The 16,655-nt window shown below is 34.1% G+C and overlaps 1 protein-coding gene across 3 annotated transcripts in view; it reads left to right on the top strand.

Moving 5' to 3' along the window:
* ACVR2A (activin A receptor type 2A) overlaps positions 1-16,655 on the top strand; it is an 86,497-nt gene that overhangs the window by 34,570 nt on the left and 35,272 nt on the right. The gene's annotated exons all lie outside the window — the stretch shown is intronic.

Here is a 16,655-nt window from a genome sequence, read left to right on the forward strand (position 1 = left end):
GATTTTTATAATATTAAAAATTTGTTAGGAACACATTTTTTCCCCTTATTTCTGGTCAATATTGGCTAAATATCAATAAGTTAATACATTAATGGTAATAAATTAATTGTTCTTTTAAGTTTTCTTCTACACTTACTTTCTGCTAATCACTTTTTTTTTTTTTTTTTTTTTTTTGCATTTTAATACCTAGATGCTAAGGACTTGAAGGGACATCAAGAAGTAATTTGATTTGGTCTGCTTTTTAAAATCAGGGTTTCATTTAAATAAAAATTTCTTAAATCTTTACTCTCATAAGGAAATTTGCAGAATATCTAGCTAGGGTGCTGTACATTTGTTTGTGTGTGTGGTGTGTGTGTGTGTATGATGTATCTAGTTATAAATTAATTTTTACAGCCAATCAGTATTTTGTGAGGACTGACAGACAGGCAGGCAGACTGGCAGATATCTGCAGCAGGTACATCCTAACAAGCAAAAATGTACAACAGCTGCTCTATGCCTTGTACTGTCTTTTTTATTTCAGTGGAATTGAGCATATATATACTGAAAACTCATTTATTCTGAAGACTTAAGTCCTCTCCTTATCTATCTAGCCTTTTGGTGTCATATCGAGAGCTTCTTAAAATTGCCATCTTCTTGCTCTTCTTCAAGTTGTCATCGTGTTAAATTTTTCCTCTTTTGTATTCCTCCATTTGCATTCCTTATAGCTTGATTTTGTTGCTCTGTTGGTCTTTCACATGAATAGAAGAAAATTTGTTGAATGCCTACTGCATTAAGGACTCTTAATGGTGAAGATTGCTTGCTCTCTGATTCAAGTTATTTCACCCAATGTCGTGTCAGGCCTCAGCACACACTTTCCATTTCCTCCTCAGCATTAGCATTAAAATCATGGAGCCCATGGTTTGGTATGTGTATATTCTACCACAGTAAAATTCTAACGGTTCCTAGCTACTTCTTAAATGTGTCCCATCTACCAGTTTTGCATATGCTAAAAAGGAGTTATCTATTATTTTTTTTCCACATTAAGCATATTATGTAAAACTCAAAAGTAAAATATGACTTGATGTCAAAAGATTCTTGTTATATTTTAATGGAAAGTTGGAGTCTGTGGAAACTCAATATATTGGGTAGTTGATTTAAAGCATTGGCAGCTTACATTGTATTGTATTCAAAGTATTTTTCTCAAAACTGCCATGGATTTTCACTGGGTGAGTTGGTTTTACACTGTTGTCATTGAGGCATTTCTTGTCTCATACAAATAAAGAGCCATTGGTTTAATTTCTTTGACAGAAATGCTACTTAGATGACCATGATAGGAATCTGAGTCACTAACCACTGTCCCTCACTCATATGGTTGAGCAGAGTTTATGGCAGATATTAAATGCATCTATTCTGAAAATAGTAATGATTTTTTTTCTTAATATGTCTTCTAACTCCCAGCATCTTATATATGTTTGGTTTTACATATAAATATTTTAGCGATAGAAGTTGTACTTGTTTTTCTATAGTTCCTAGGATTTTCTTTTTTCCTTTGTTAGAGATAGCCATTGCATACCTTTTTGGAGGTAACTTTTAACTACACAGGCTAGAAAGTGCTGAGCGAAGTTCTGGAAAATAATTTCAAAGTATAGGATAGGGCTACAGCTAGAATTGGCAGGGTGATTTATGTGCCTTTGAAGAGCTCATTTGCATGATGTCTAACTTGTAGTTCCCACTTTAGAAACATTCATACTAGCTTTATTTCTAGATAGCAACCCTTGAAATTCACACACACACACACATATATTCCTTCGTGATGAAACATTGTTTTGGATTTTTTATTGGGTGAGCTAATTGAGATGATTGAATAGATAGGGTGGGTATGTTCTAAGAAGGTCTCCCATGGCAGATGTTACTGGCCAGTCAAATTCAGGATGATGGAGTTTTTAGAGCATTACTATCCAAAAGAAATATAATGCAAGCCACAATGTGAGTCACAAAATGTAATTTTAGATTTTCTAGAAGACATTTAAAAAAGTAAAAACAAAACCAACAGGTGGAATTAATTTTAATAATATATTTTATTTAACCAGTGTAGTCAAAATATTATCATTTCAACATGTAATCAATATGAAGATTACTCATGAGATATTTTCCTTTTTTTTTTGGTACTAAGTCTGCTATATCTGGTACATATTTTACACTTAGAGAAAGTCTCAACTTACATGCAACACTTCTAGTGCTTAGTAGCCACTCATGCCTTAAGTGTTTGGTGAAATTGTGGTGATGTCAGGAAATTGGGGAAGACATGAGAGGAACAAATATGAATCTCTAAGGTAGAGCTTGTGAAGGGAATTCTATATGAAAAGGGATATAGTTTCTGGAGAGAGATTGAGAAACGGTATATAAGACAGCTTTGATAGATGATTTGATAGAGGATGAGAACAGCAGAGATTCAAAAGAAGGTGAAAATGGGAAATGACAGGACTTGACAACAGCCAATATTCCTCAAGAAGAGCAAAGTAATTGATTATCCTTTTAAAGAAAACATCTTTCCCAACTAAGGGCTTTTTAGCCTAGACCATGTTAGTACGGAGTTCGGAGGAGAGAGGTAGTTACTCATAATGACACCCAAGAGAAACTGTTGAGATCAGCAAATAAAATTGATTGCAGAGTAATAATGTGGGTGTCACAGACGCGGGGGAGGATGATTTACACTAATAAAGTAGAGAGGAAGGTTCTGAGGTAAATGATTGATTTTTATGAAGTAAGAATCAGTCAAAGTTCTTGGTGACCTAAGAGCAAAAGAAGAATTATGCAGAATACTGTATCGAAATTTCTTGCTTAGACAGTAAATAAGAGGACCTAGAGATAGGAGCATTGGAGTGATACAGACACCTGAATCTGGTCCTGCCCTGACACTTAGTTTTATATTCCTAGGCAAGTTACAACCACCCAAACCTCAATTTCTTCTAGTGTAAAATGGGCAGAAATAGCATCTACATCATAGAGTTATGCAAATTAAATGAGATTATGTAGGTATTGACCTTGACCAGCATGACACATCTACCTGTTATTTCTCTTAGTTTGACACTTCCAGTGGGGGGGCAGGAGGGGTAGTTACCATTGTGTTTTCTTTTAATAAATGTTTACACCACATCTTCTAAGCTGTTAACTTTCAAAGCTATTTTCAGAGTTCAGCTTTGTGAAGCCACCTGATTAGTACTTGGTGATAATTTATTTGTCCATAATCCTTATTAGGGATTCTATCCAGTGAGGATAGAAATATGAGCCTGCAGTTTGGAATTGACTCCCAGCTCCGCTATGTCTATTACCACTTCCTAATCACTTCGTCTCTCTAGGAACTCAGTTGGAATTGAACTGAGTTTTTCAAACCGTGGTCTGGTCTAACAGACCAGACTGAGGATTTCACAGTATTAGAATAATCTTGGGTAGTGGAAAAATGTAGATTCTTGGGATATACCTTAGACCTAGCAAGAGAATCAGTCTCTGATGGTAGAACTAAGGAAGGTTTATTTAGCACTCAGGTGTTGCTGATGCACATGCATTTAGATTGAGAACCACAGTAAGGATGGTTGTAAAATATGTTTTAGTTCAAGTATGAATTTATCCATTGTATTATGAGTCTAGAATAGCAATTGGGTAGGAATAATGGTATCTATTCCTGTTTACCCTGTAGAATTGCTGCAAGGGTCAAATAAGATATTTTTAAGTATGCAAAATTAGGTTTAAGTAAAAAGGAAAGGATATTTAAATTTTGGACTCATAATGTCTAAAGTGCAGTGATTCTTTTATCTATATGACTTCTGTGCTAGGTGATTTTTGGTACCACAGTTCTCAGTTTGTATTTTATCTCCCTTCCCCCCCATTTAATTTTTTGCTTTTATTAAATGTAGAGAAGGCTAAACAAGTTGATAGACATTCAAACCAGATGAGTATCTAATTCGAAAGAAAAAAATATGTTCTAAATTTTTAGTTTAGAGGTTTACAGTCTGTTAATATTATGGGTAAAAGTTTTCACAAACCTCTGCGACTCTTAATTTTTTAAAGTAGATTGTTCAAATCTACTTAATTGTCTTAATTGTTTAAAGTAGAGTTGTTTAAAGGAGTCCTGTTTAGGGATTATTTGAGATCTAATTTTAATTCTCATTTTCCGTCAATTAACCCCTTTTGCCCTCAGCAAACTAGTAAAAACACTAACCTTGAACAAAAAGCTGCCCCCACTGATAGGGTACTTTTTGGGGATAAAATATAATTCTCTCTTATATGGAAAACATTTCCAGAGATGGCAGACTATTACTGAGCATCTATTTTGGGTTAGTTACAAGTGTTTCATGCTTTAAAACATTCTTATTTAATCCCTATAGATACCTTCATAGAATTCTTTTTTTATTTCTTGCTGGATCCCTATAGGGTGCAAAAAGAATCCCTTCAGGAGCTTATTAAAAATGCAGAGTCCCAAACCCACGAGACACCTTTAGAGAATGTGATTTGGTGGGTCTGTGATGGGGCCCAGAAATCAGCATTTTTGAGAATTTGCTAGGGGTTGTGCAGATATACTTCACTGAGTATGGAAAGTAGCATTATCACTAAAATTGCTGTGTCTAGATTATTTTCCTTCCTTCTATACATATCCTGATCCCTTGATTCTATTCACGGTGGACCTGAACCTAAAAATTGACCATCTGTGACCTTAGTCCCAGAAATAATTTTTAACTTATAGGAAAGTGCTCTATATTTGAACTTGTTTTAATCTTATTTTAGTATCCTTCATTGGTCCACTAGTGAGAATTTCTTGCCTCATGTTTAAATGTTTCACAACTAGAAGACTAATAATTGTTATGGTTCTACGGATCTTTGTTCTTTTAGAGAATGATGGCTACAAACATACATGTGTGGGAGGATGTAGAAGAAATGATGGCGGGCATTTAAGGTGGGCTAACAAAAATCTTCAAGAAATTTATTTTTAGAACATAAGCAAGACTATACTCATTTGTTAAGTTTCTCCCTCTATTTGATTTAAAAGTAAGTAGTTCAACTTTTCCAAAGTTATCTATCATACTACTGAACTGAAAAAGTTTCCTTTTAGTACTAGCTTAGTAGGTTGGAGTTTTTCTGGTTTTATTAATGTAATAAATGTGGTGGCATATTAGAAAAGAAACGTTAATTGTTCACATAGAAAAACACTCATCAGTTACTGACTACTGTTAAAGTAAGCATGTCTTGTTTCAGTGTAAACATGACATTTGAAGTGAAGAGTGAAGGCGATAAAATTTGTGGACCAAGTGTGTGTAATATGCTGTACAGATGTATACACAAAGGTGTTTTGAAGGTGGTTAGGCTAGACTATGTTCTGTTATAATTTCAATTACTTATTAAAACTGGTAATATTACATTTATTATACTGCTTTTACTTTTTGAAAACTATAGTTCTTCCTATTGGTTATACAAAGAAATACATACACTTGTTACAGTAAAACCTGTAGCCTGCAGTATGTATATTTTGCTCCATTGATTTGTGAAGGGCAAAAATCTATTGAAAAACTATCAAAATAATTCTTTTGTAGTAATTAACATAAACAGAATTATCTGTTAATTAGATTTGGGGCAACATCTATTTTAAAATTTTTATTGTGGCAACATACATACTACAAAGTTTCCCATTTTAACCATTTTTAAGTGTACATTTCAGTGGTGTTAATTTCATTCACAATGTTACACTACGATCACCGCCATTTGTTACCAAAATTTTGTCATCACTAAAAGGAACTGTGTACTCATTAAGCAGTACCTCCCCATTCTCCCCAACCCCTGAGATTTTGGGCAAAATTGATAGAGCAAGACTATTTATTAAAGTATTTCAAGAGAAAAAAATTTTTTTTCTGGTTAGAAGGTAAAGAATCAAGCTGAAGGATTTGGAGGAATTGTTTTAAATTTATAAAAGTGAAAATTTTAGGTTAATTATACTTTATAAAATTAAGTAAAAATGTTTGTGTTAACCTCATCTTACTATTCCTGCTGTTTCTCCTTTATTGTCTAGGCAAGCCAGTATCTAAAACAATTTTGGTGATTGCAGAAATATGTTGGATGGATGTATTTATCTTTCAAGTGGGCAAACATGGCTTTCACATATGTTTTGCTAAAGCCAGAGGCCAGGAACTGTGAACTAGATTCAGATATTCAGTTGATTTAGAATCTGAAATTTGGGGTTGGCTTTCTCTGGGTTTTGGGGAAGCAGGCCTAAGTTTTGTATTGTTATGACTTTGATTTAGGAATTTTTAGAGGGAGATTATTAGATTTAAGAACTTTCCCTTGTCTCCTTATGAATTAAGTAGTGTCAAGGATCATAAATATATGCACTTTGAAAACTTACTACATGTAATTAAACTGAGTTCTCAGTGGTTTGAGAACTACTTCCAAATTAGAGGTGATAATTTACATTTTTTCTTTTCTTGAACTGCTAACTTTTCCTTAACATATTCAAGCATTTCTCAGTGTTTTAATTTTCTCAATTATATCACTCATTAGAGGGGGGTTGGGAATTGGGGAGGAGGTGGTGGAAAGAATGTATGTATCGTGGCCTGAAAGAGTTTGGTGTTCTAGGAAAGAAGTTCACTTGTCTGGTGTGAGTGGAAGCTGAAGAGGAGCCAAACTGTGGAATTCTGTGTAAGACTTGTCAAAGATTTTGATTTTAAGGCCAAGGGCAGTGGAATGCCATTAAATGAACTTTAAGTTGGGGAAGTTACTTGATTTTGTTTGTTTTAACAAAGGATCTGTCTGACTTCTGGATGAAAAACTGATTGAGGATAAAGTGGAAACTGGGAAACCAGTTGCTGTAATCTAGAGAGAGATTGGTGATTTGCCATAATAACCTTCTTACTCCAATGACCTTCATCTCTTTCTAAAATTAGCTTAGCTTTTCTCTAACTCTGTTACTTGTGCCTTAAATCTCTGGCCTGTTTATATACTTTCAGTTTTAGTTATCTGTACATTTTCATTTGACAAGCTAGGTAACATGATTTTATTGCTTTATTGATTAAGGGGGCTAGTACAGAATAATGTCTCTGTGGAGACCCACTTTTATAGAGGATTTATTTACTTTCTATGGTATCTTAATACCTACCAATAAGGAGTTAATATGACTGCTTTGTAATGTCAAGCAGTGATGACTTGTGAGCACTTTTGTATTCTAATTCTGGGTATCTCTCTCCCAACTTTTATGTTTTATACTCAATTTTTATATCATATATATTTCACATATATATATACCGTACTCGTCTTTTTATCTTCAGAAATCAACTTGTACTTTCTGGAGGCATTAACAGGATTTTTTCTTTTTAAATAAAGTATATTGATAAGTATTAAAGAAGTATACTTGTAACTCCCTACTCTTTGTGATTTTCTTCTCATTATTTATCATTACTGCCTTTCTGCTTACCTTTCAGGAGAAATTAGAATAGACCTTAATTGAGGTTCAGAAGTATCTAAGGACTTGTAAGTTTCTCACTTACTTCCTACTTTCAACCTCTTGTTTTGATTACCTCTCACTTTTTCCCTTCTTCTCAGGTTGTAGTTAAAGCGTTTTCAAATTTTGAAATTATTTTCTTTTTCAGTATTTCTGCTTAGCACCTGTTTGTCAGACTGTCTGGTGCTTAGTATGCCAGCAGTATATATTTGTTGAATGTAGAAGACCCTCTGTGTGAAAGGCGTAACACCTTCTAAGAGTTCATGTAGTCTGTCACCAAAATAAACTTTAAAAAGTATATTTCCATGGGTGACAAGGGTAGAAGGGTGAAATTGTTCTAATTTTTGAAGGGGAAAGTATTGGGTTACTTTTTTTTCCCTATTCTTTGTTTAATGGAAATCTCTCTCCCATAATGTTATAAGAGGCCTACTTGTATTGGTTAAAATTAGAAGAAAGACAGTAGGCATAGTTGAGGTTTGGAAATTTGTCAGGCTTTCCTAGGACTATCCCAGAAAACTAATCTTAAATGTGGTCCCAGATGCTATTCAGTTGAGTGAGAAATCTGGAGTTTTGTGGTTGCCCTTTTCCTGGTTACTGTTATTATATATATGTATATACTTTTTTGTATTAAGGAAAGTCAAGTTCTTTGGCAGTTGATGATAACATCGATGCTTTGTTCCCTGCTACCTACCAAATATACCAACCTGAAGTATATTTCTGCCTCATCAGAAGTCGATCTTTGGGTATATAATGTCTGTGTGTCTGTATCTGTGTCTTAAAAAGTTGGAAAACACATTATACTGGGTATCTTTTTTTTTTTCCGTTGTTTGTTAATTGAACATAGGTAAGTTAGCATCTTTTATTGAAAAAGCTCTGTGTAGAGTTCCTTCTGTATTGAAAAGAGTTTAAGAAATGAGTCCCTCTAAAAATTTTGCTAATACAGGATGTACCTTTTTGCATTGAATTCTATAATTGAGTGAATTAAGAAATAAGCAAGTTGTAAGGATTTTTTTTTTTTTTAAGTAGCTGCTTGCCTGTTTCATGAAAGGAAACTTTACAAATTTGGAGCTCTTTTTGAGACTCGAAAACTGTCTGTTGAGGCTTTTTAAGAAAGGTTTGAGAAATTGAGAAATTTGTTGTTCTTCAAATCTTGGTCCGTATAAAAGCAGTTATATAAAAATATTTATTATAGAGCCATTTATATGGGGGGAAATTTGTCATTTATGAATTAACAATATTGAAATACATTTTAGGTGGTTACCTTTGTAATTTGTCAGTAATTAATATTAGGTAGCCAATGGTTAAATGTTGACTTCTGAGTACCTTTTCTCTTTATTTCATACAAACACGCACACACACACACACACACACACTCAGTGTGTAGTGTCACAGTGTACAATGTGTTTTTAGTTTACATCATTTAACTTGTGTTTTTAGTTTATTTATATTACTTGAGCTAGATGGATGGAATCTTGCAATATTTTGTCAGATTTATGGTAAGTACTAAGTATGGAGTATATAACAGGCAAGGCAAAAAAAAAAAAAATTCTGGGAAGAATGCCAGAAAGTGTTTGTATTTTCCTTTAGAAGTGATTGTTTGGTGGTAAGAAGGTGCTTAGTTTTAAAAATAATAATATTCAGATTGACAGGGCCTAAAATGTTGTGTTGCCATGAAGAGATTTTATTTGAAAACTTATTCTCCTTCCTTATATTTCTAACTTGGCTATCCTAGGGCCTTTGGGAGATTTGGAATGTTAGGGCAAGTTTTGGACAGTATTACTTTTCCTGAAGGCTTAAAAACAGCCCAGAGCAGTCAGATAGGGTAGGTGACTCTTATCTCTATGATGTGTATTAATATAGAAAAAAGGATACTAGAAGACCTTTAATATTCATAGTTGTATAGAAACAAATTATTAAAATATGTTTTGAAGTGGGAAATAAATTTCATGACATAAAAAAGTAATAAACAAGAATTTTAGATTTTTTTCCCATTTTTATACTAGGAATCTTGTTTATAAGGTCAAGCAACCTGGTTGTATTTATGAAAAGGGCTGTTGGTGATTTTAAAAAATAACGTTAGTTAAGTGATTCTATACTGTTGTTATTTAATGTAATAGTGGGTTCGTTTGTCTTCTTTCACTTTTGTGGAAGTATGTTACTATTTGAAGATATTCAAATAATTATTGATAATTTTCTTCAATTGCTGGTTTTAAGCTGATTTTGTAAAAATTTTTGTAATGAGTTTTTTTTCTCTTTTTTTTTCTTCTTAAGTTTCTCACTCTTGATGTTGTTGGTTCCTTAAAGGTGGTATTTCAGAGTACCTTCATAGCAGCTTAAGCAATCCATTTTTACTTTTTGCATCAGAATGTGATTATTTACTGAAAAGAAGGCTAGCATTTTCCCAAGTAAATAAAGCACTAAAAACATTCTTCATGTAGGTAGTGTCTTTGCAGTGTAATTGAGACCTGTAGGTTGTTTTTAGTAGGAGCTACTGTGTGTGTTTCCTTAATATATCTCTTAGGAGCTCTGTTCTGATTTTGAGAATTTATCTTTCATATCAACTCTTGTTCTAAATTTATGCCTAGTTTTGGCTTCTGTACAATTTTTAAAATAGCCTATTAATTCTGATGGGAGTAGTGGCCTCTGGCTGCAATTATCATGGCCCAATCCCTCCCACGTCCCCCCCCCCCCCCTTAATATCTAATGTCAGAAGTCTGTTTTTGTACAATCTAGGTAATACTTGTATCTACTTGTATCTGTTTTGCTGTCATTCATCTTATAAATGAGTGCCAGAGAACTGCATAGAACTATTTTAACCTTGAGACATGGCATTTATAGATACCCTACACATTTTGTGGCTGTAGGCAAAAATAATTTTTATTATGCCTTATCTTTGTAGATATCTCACTTATCCCCTACAATATATATCTTTCATGAAAGATTAAATTTTGGGTGGGTTGTGATTTGAAAACATTCATGAAACTAAATTAATAATTTAATTCAAAAAGTGTATGTTGGACTGTTTTGTGTAAATGTTCAAAGATATTTGTTTATTTCAAGTTGGTCAAAATTAAAAAAAATCTTCTCATTGGGGAAATTCAGAAATCCCTTATATTGAGTGTTGTCTGATATTCACTCATTTATGGTAGCTTGCAAGTTTCTGAGTAGTCAGAAGACTAAGAAGACTACCTCCCACACGGAGAGACTATTAAATAATACTTTTTGAACAAATAAAGTTCTGTATGTGTTTACTTATCTTAGAGTTTCTTGGTACCATGATGATTGTACTCGACCACAGTTTTCCAGTTTCTTGGTTACTTAGCTAAAATCATTCTTCTGTGTAATGTTTTTTATACTATTTTCTCCCTCTAAAATTTGTACTATAGGATGTTTTGGATTAAAAGCATCATTCAGTTTGATTTGCCTTCCATAGCTGATTCTGTTTGGACTCGTGGCAGGAATAGTGACATATAAAGAGAAACAGGAATTGCTTTTCAATCTGGATTTCTACTTTTGAAACTTTATTAACCCTTCCTAGAGGATTTAGGGCTAAGGGAGGCATGAATTTAGGGAAAGCATTCAGTTGCATGTCCGCTTGTAGGCTATTCTCAGGGTCTTTTTTGGCAGCTTCAGACAGCGTTAGAATACGTTTCCAGAAGTCAGCTGTGGATTTTTAAGTTATCGAAATATTTTTTTTTCTTTCCATTTAACATTGATTGTGTACATAGGAAAATTGAGATAAAGTAAGGCTGGCCACAGAGCCATGTGAAAGACATGACATGTTAATCAGAAGGAAAATTAATGCAACTTATAATTTGTAAAAGATACTTTAATTCTATTCATCCATTTCAAGGAAGGAAAACAAAAGCAAAAGTAGTTAGTGGGATTTATTCAGTTGTTTTATATTGCATTTTTGTATTTTATAATTCATTAAGTACCTGTTTGTGTTTGGAGGGCAAGAAGCATGGATAGTCTTAGACCCAATAGCATTCTGACATGTAAAAGGACATATAAAGACAATTGATTAAAAACAGTAAATATTAAATAAAACGTTTTACATTGGATTGCAGGTGGTGTGCATTTGTGGGGAAGGAGGAGTCCCAATAAGAGGACTTTTAGGATTTTGTTACACCTGCTTTGAGAAAACTTGAAAATTGTCACATGTGGGCGATTTAGCCTGGGAGGCTTTTTGTAAGAGCTAGGTTTTCTGTAACTACTAGAATGTTGATAGATAGCAAGGGGGAAGGCATTCAAGATATATTTGCTCGGACCATGTTCATATTGCTCCAGCACCATTTATTGGAAAGACTAGCCCTCCTTCATTGAATTGCTTTTGTTCCTTGGTCAGAAATTAATTGAGCATATTGTATAGATCTATTTCTAGGCTCTCTGTCCCATGTTTTTGTCTCTGTGCCAGGTAGGTGTCTTGATTACTACAGCTATATGGTAAACCTTACCATCAGGAAGGGTGCTTTCTCCCACTTTATTCTTTTTTTTTTTTTTTTTCGAAATATGTTTGGCTTTTCTTGAACCTTTGTGTCTACAAAGAAATTTGCTGAGATTTTTATATGAATTGCATTAAATGTTTACATCAATTTAGAGAGAATTGACCTGTTTTCTGTGTTGAGTCTTCCAATCCATGAACAGGGTATGTCTGTGCAAGTATTTAGGTCTTCTTTAATTTCTGACATCAGAATATTCTAATTTTCATCATATAGATCTTATACATGTTTTATTATTAGATTTATACCTAAGTATTTTATTTTCTTTGGAGCAGTGTTAACTGGTAGTTCATTTTTTGATGTCAGTTTCAGTTTCTACATGTTCATTGTCAGAATATAGAAAAGCAGTTGATTTTTGTGTGTTAATCTTGAATCTTGTAAGTGAACAATATGTCACCTCATGCTATCATTTCTACCTCAGGTGTTTTGAAGTATGTGAAGGAAATCTGGCCTCACATAGATATATCTAGAAAAAGGAGGAGTATTTTAATAGCTTTTAAAGATAATTATGGGTGTTTTCTTTGATACCATACCCAAACTCAATAAGTGGTAGTTTTTCTTTTTCATTTTTTTAAGGTCGGGTTTATCAAAGTATAATTTACATAGAATAAAATGTATTTTTTTAGGTGTACAATTCTATGAATTTTGATTAGCCCTACAGTCATATAACCATCACTGTAGTCAAGATATAGCACATTTCCATCACCCTAAGAAGTTTCATCGTGTACTTTTATAATCAACCTTATCCCCTCTCCCTTAGCCCCTGGCAACCTTTGATTTGATTGCTGTTCTATAGTTCTACCTTTTCCAGAATATATGTAAATGGCATCATACAGTGTATACATAGTCTTTTTTTTTTATTTAATCTTCATTTTATTGAGATATATTCACACACCACACATTCATACAAAATAAATCGTACATTCGCTTGTTCACAGTACCATTACATAGTTGTACATTCATCACCTAAATCATTCCCTGACACCTTCATTAGCACACACACAAAAATAACAAGAATAATAATTAAAGTGAAAAAGAGCAATTGAAGTAAAAAAGAACACTGGGTACCTTTGTCTGTTTGTTTGTTTGTTTCCTTCCCCTATTTTTCTACTCATCCATCCATAAACTAGACAAAGGGGAGTGTGGTCCTTATGGCTTTCCCAATCCCATTGTCACCCCTCATAAGCTACATTTTTATACAGTTGTCTTCGAGATTCATGGGTTCTGGGTTGTAGTTTGATAGTTTCAGGTATTCACCACCAGCTACCCCAATTCTTTAGAACCTAAAAAGGGTTGTCTAAATTGTGCGTAAGAGTGCCCACCAGAGTGACCTCTCGGCTCCTTTTGGAATCTCTCTGCCACTGAAGCTTATTTCATTTCCTTTCACATCCCCCTTTTGGTCAAGAAGATGTTCTCCGTCCCACGATGCCAGCTCTACATTCCTCCCCAGGAGTCATATTCCACGTTGCCAGGGAGATTCACTCTCCTGGGTGTCTGATCCCACATAGGGGGGAGGGCAGTGATTTCACCTTTCAAGTTGGCTTAGCTAGAGAGAGAGGGCCACATCTGAGCAACAAAGAGGCATTCGGGAGGAGGCTCTTAGGCACAATTACAGGGAGGCCTAGCCTCTCCTTTACAGCAACCGTCTTCCCAAGGGTAAAACTCTATGGTAGAGGGCTCAACCCATCAAACCACCAGTCCGCTATGTCTGTGGTCATGTTAGCAACTATCGAGGTGGGGTAGGCCAATACCCCTGCATTCTCCACAGGCTCCTCAAGGGGGCAGTACATATTTTTTTCCTTTTTTTTTTTTTTAACTTTTTTTCTTTTTTAAATCAACTGTGTGAAAAGAAAAAAAAAATTAAAAAAGAAAACATACAATGAAAGAACATTTCAAAGAGACCATAACAAGGGAGTAAGAAAAAGACAACTGACCTAAGATAACTGCTTTACTTCCAACCTGTTCCTACTTTACCCCAAGAAAGTTACCTAATATAGCAACATTTCTGTGAACTTGTTCCTACTATATCCATCAGAAATTAACAGACCATAGTCATTCCTGGGCGTCCCCAGAACATTAAATAGCTTATCTGTTCTTGGATTATTGTTCCCCATTCCTTAACTGCTCTCTATTGCTAGTTCCCCTACATTCTACATTATAAACCATTTGTTCTACATTTTTCAAAGTTCACATTAGTGGTAGCATATAATATTTCTCTTTTTGTGCCTGGCTTATTTCACTCAGCATTATGTCTTCAAGGTTCATCCATGTTGTCATATGTTTCACGAGATCGTTCCTTCTTACTGCCGCGTAGTATTCCATCGTGTGTGTATACCACATTTTATTTATCCACTCATCTGTTGAAGGACATTTGTGTTGTTTCCATCTCTTGGCAATTGTGAATAATGCTGCTATGAACATTGGCGTGCAGATATCTGTTAGTGTCACTGCTTTCCGATCTTCCGGGTATATACCGAGAAGTGCAGTTGCTGGATCGAATGGTAACTCTATATCTAGTTTTCTAAGGAACTGCCAGACTGACTTCCAGAGTGGCTGAACCATTATACAGTTCCACCAAAAATGAATAAGAGTTCCAATTTCTCCACATCCTCTCCAGCATTTGTGGTTTCCTGTTTGTTTAATGGCAGCCACTCTAATCGGTGTTAGATGGTATCTCACTGTGGTCTTAATTTGCATCTCTCTAATAGCTAGTGAAGCTGAACATTTTTTCATGTGTTTCTTGGCCATTTGTATTTCCTCTTCAGAGAACTGTCTTTTCATATCTTTTGCCCATTTTATAATTGGGCTGTCTGTACTATTGTCATTGAGTTGTAGGATTTCTTTGTATATGCAAGATATCAGTCTTTTGTCAGATACGTGGTTTCCAAAAATTTTTTCCCATTGAGTTGGCTGCCTCTTTACCTTTTTGAGAAATTCCTTTGAGGTGCAGAAACTTCTAAGCTTGAGGAGTTCCCATTTATCTATTTTTTCTTTTGTTGCTTGTGCTTTGGGTGTAAAGTCTAGGAAGTGGCCGCCTAATACAAGGTCTTGAAGATGTTTTCCTACATTATCTTCTAGGAGTTTTATGGTACTTTCTTTTATATTGAGATCTTTCGTCCATTTTGAGTTAATTTTTGTGTAGGGTGTGAGGTAGGGGTCCTCTTTCATTCTTTTGGATATGTATAGTCTTTTGAGTCTGACTTCTCTCACTTAGGATAATGTATTTGGAATTCATCCATGTCATTGCAGTTATCACTAGTTCATTCCTTTTTATTGTGTGTTTTGTTTTTTGTACATCTACCAGTGATGGACAATTGGGTTGTTTCTAGTTAATAGCAGTTGTAAAGCCACTGTAAACATTTTTGTACAGGTTTTTGTGTCGACATATGTTTTCATTTTTCCTAGGTAAACATGTAAATGTGCAATTGCTGGGTAGTATGGCAGTATACGATTATAAGAAGCTGCCAAACTATTTTCCAAAGTGGCTGTACCCTTCTGCATTCCCACTATCAATGTATGAGAGTTCTATTAGTTCCACATACCCACCAGCACTTAATATTGTCAGTTTTTTTTTTCTTTCTCTTAGCTGTTATCAGTGTTTAGTGGTATTTCATTGCGGTTTTAGTTTGCTTTTCCTGATGACTAATTATGTTGAACATCTTTTCATGTGGTATTTGTCTTTCACATCTTTTCTTTGGCAAAGAATGTTCAAATCTTTTGTCCGTTTTTCTTAAAATTGGTAGTGTGTTTTCTTGTTATTGAGTTGTGAGAGTTCTTTATTTATTTTGAATATTAATTCTTTATCAAGTATGTGTTTTGTAAATATTTTCTCCCAGTGTGTGACTTTTATTTTTTATTTTCTTAACAACTTCTGAAGAATGGAAGTTTTAATTTCATGGAGTCCAATTTATCGATTTTTTCTTTGGTAGCCCATATGTTTTGTACTCTTTCTAAGAAATCCTTCATAATTCAAAATCACAAAATTTTTTATGTTTTCTTCTAGACGTTTTATAGTTGTAGGTTTTAATATTAGATCTATGATGCATTTCAAGTTAATATTTACATATAGCATGAAATATGAATTGAGGCTCATTTATTTATTTTTTTCATATGGATGTCCAATTGTTGAAAAGACTGTCCTTTCTCTGTTGAGTTATCTTAGCAACTTTGTTATACATCAATTGACCATATATATGTGGGTCTGTTTCTGGACTCTGTTCTGTTCCATTGATGTGTGTGTGTCTGTTTTCCACTAAGACCACACTGTCTTGATTACTGAAGCTTTCATAGTAAGTCTTTTTTTTCCCTCCCATTTGAAATCTCTCAGCCACTGAAACTTTATTTCGTTTCATTTTTCTTCTCCCTTTTGGTCAAGAAGGCTTTCTCAATCCCACAATTGTGCCATTATTTTTTAATGTCAAAAATAGTAATTAAGATATTTTGCTTAGAAAACTGAAGTGGGATTATTATATTATAGTAAGTCTTAAAAGCAACAGTGTGAATTCTCCTTTGTACTTTTTTGGAATTGTTTTGGCTAATCCAGTCACTTTGCGTTTCCATATAGGACAAGAGTTAGTTTCTTTAAAGTTAGTTTCAGTATGCAGTCTGAAACTATATCAATGAACTTTTTGTCCTCTCTTACTTTAAAATCTCAGTCTGTCTTGCACAATGAATGGATTTTTTTTTTTTAA

The sequence above is a fragment of the Choloepus didactylus genome, chromosome 9 (assembly GCF_015220235.1).
Source record: "Choloepus didactylus isolate mChoDid1 chromosome 9, mChoDid1.pri, whole genome shotgun sequence".
Lineage (NCBI taxonomy): Eukaryota > Metazoa > Chordata > Mammalia > Pilosa > Megalonychidae > Choloepus > Choloepus didactylus.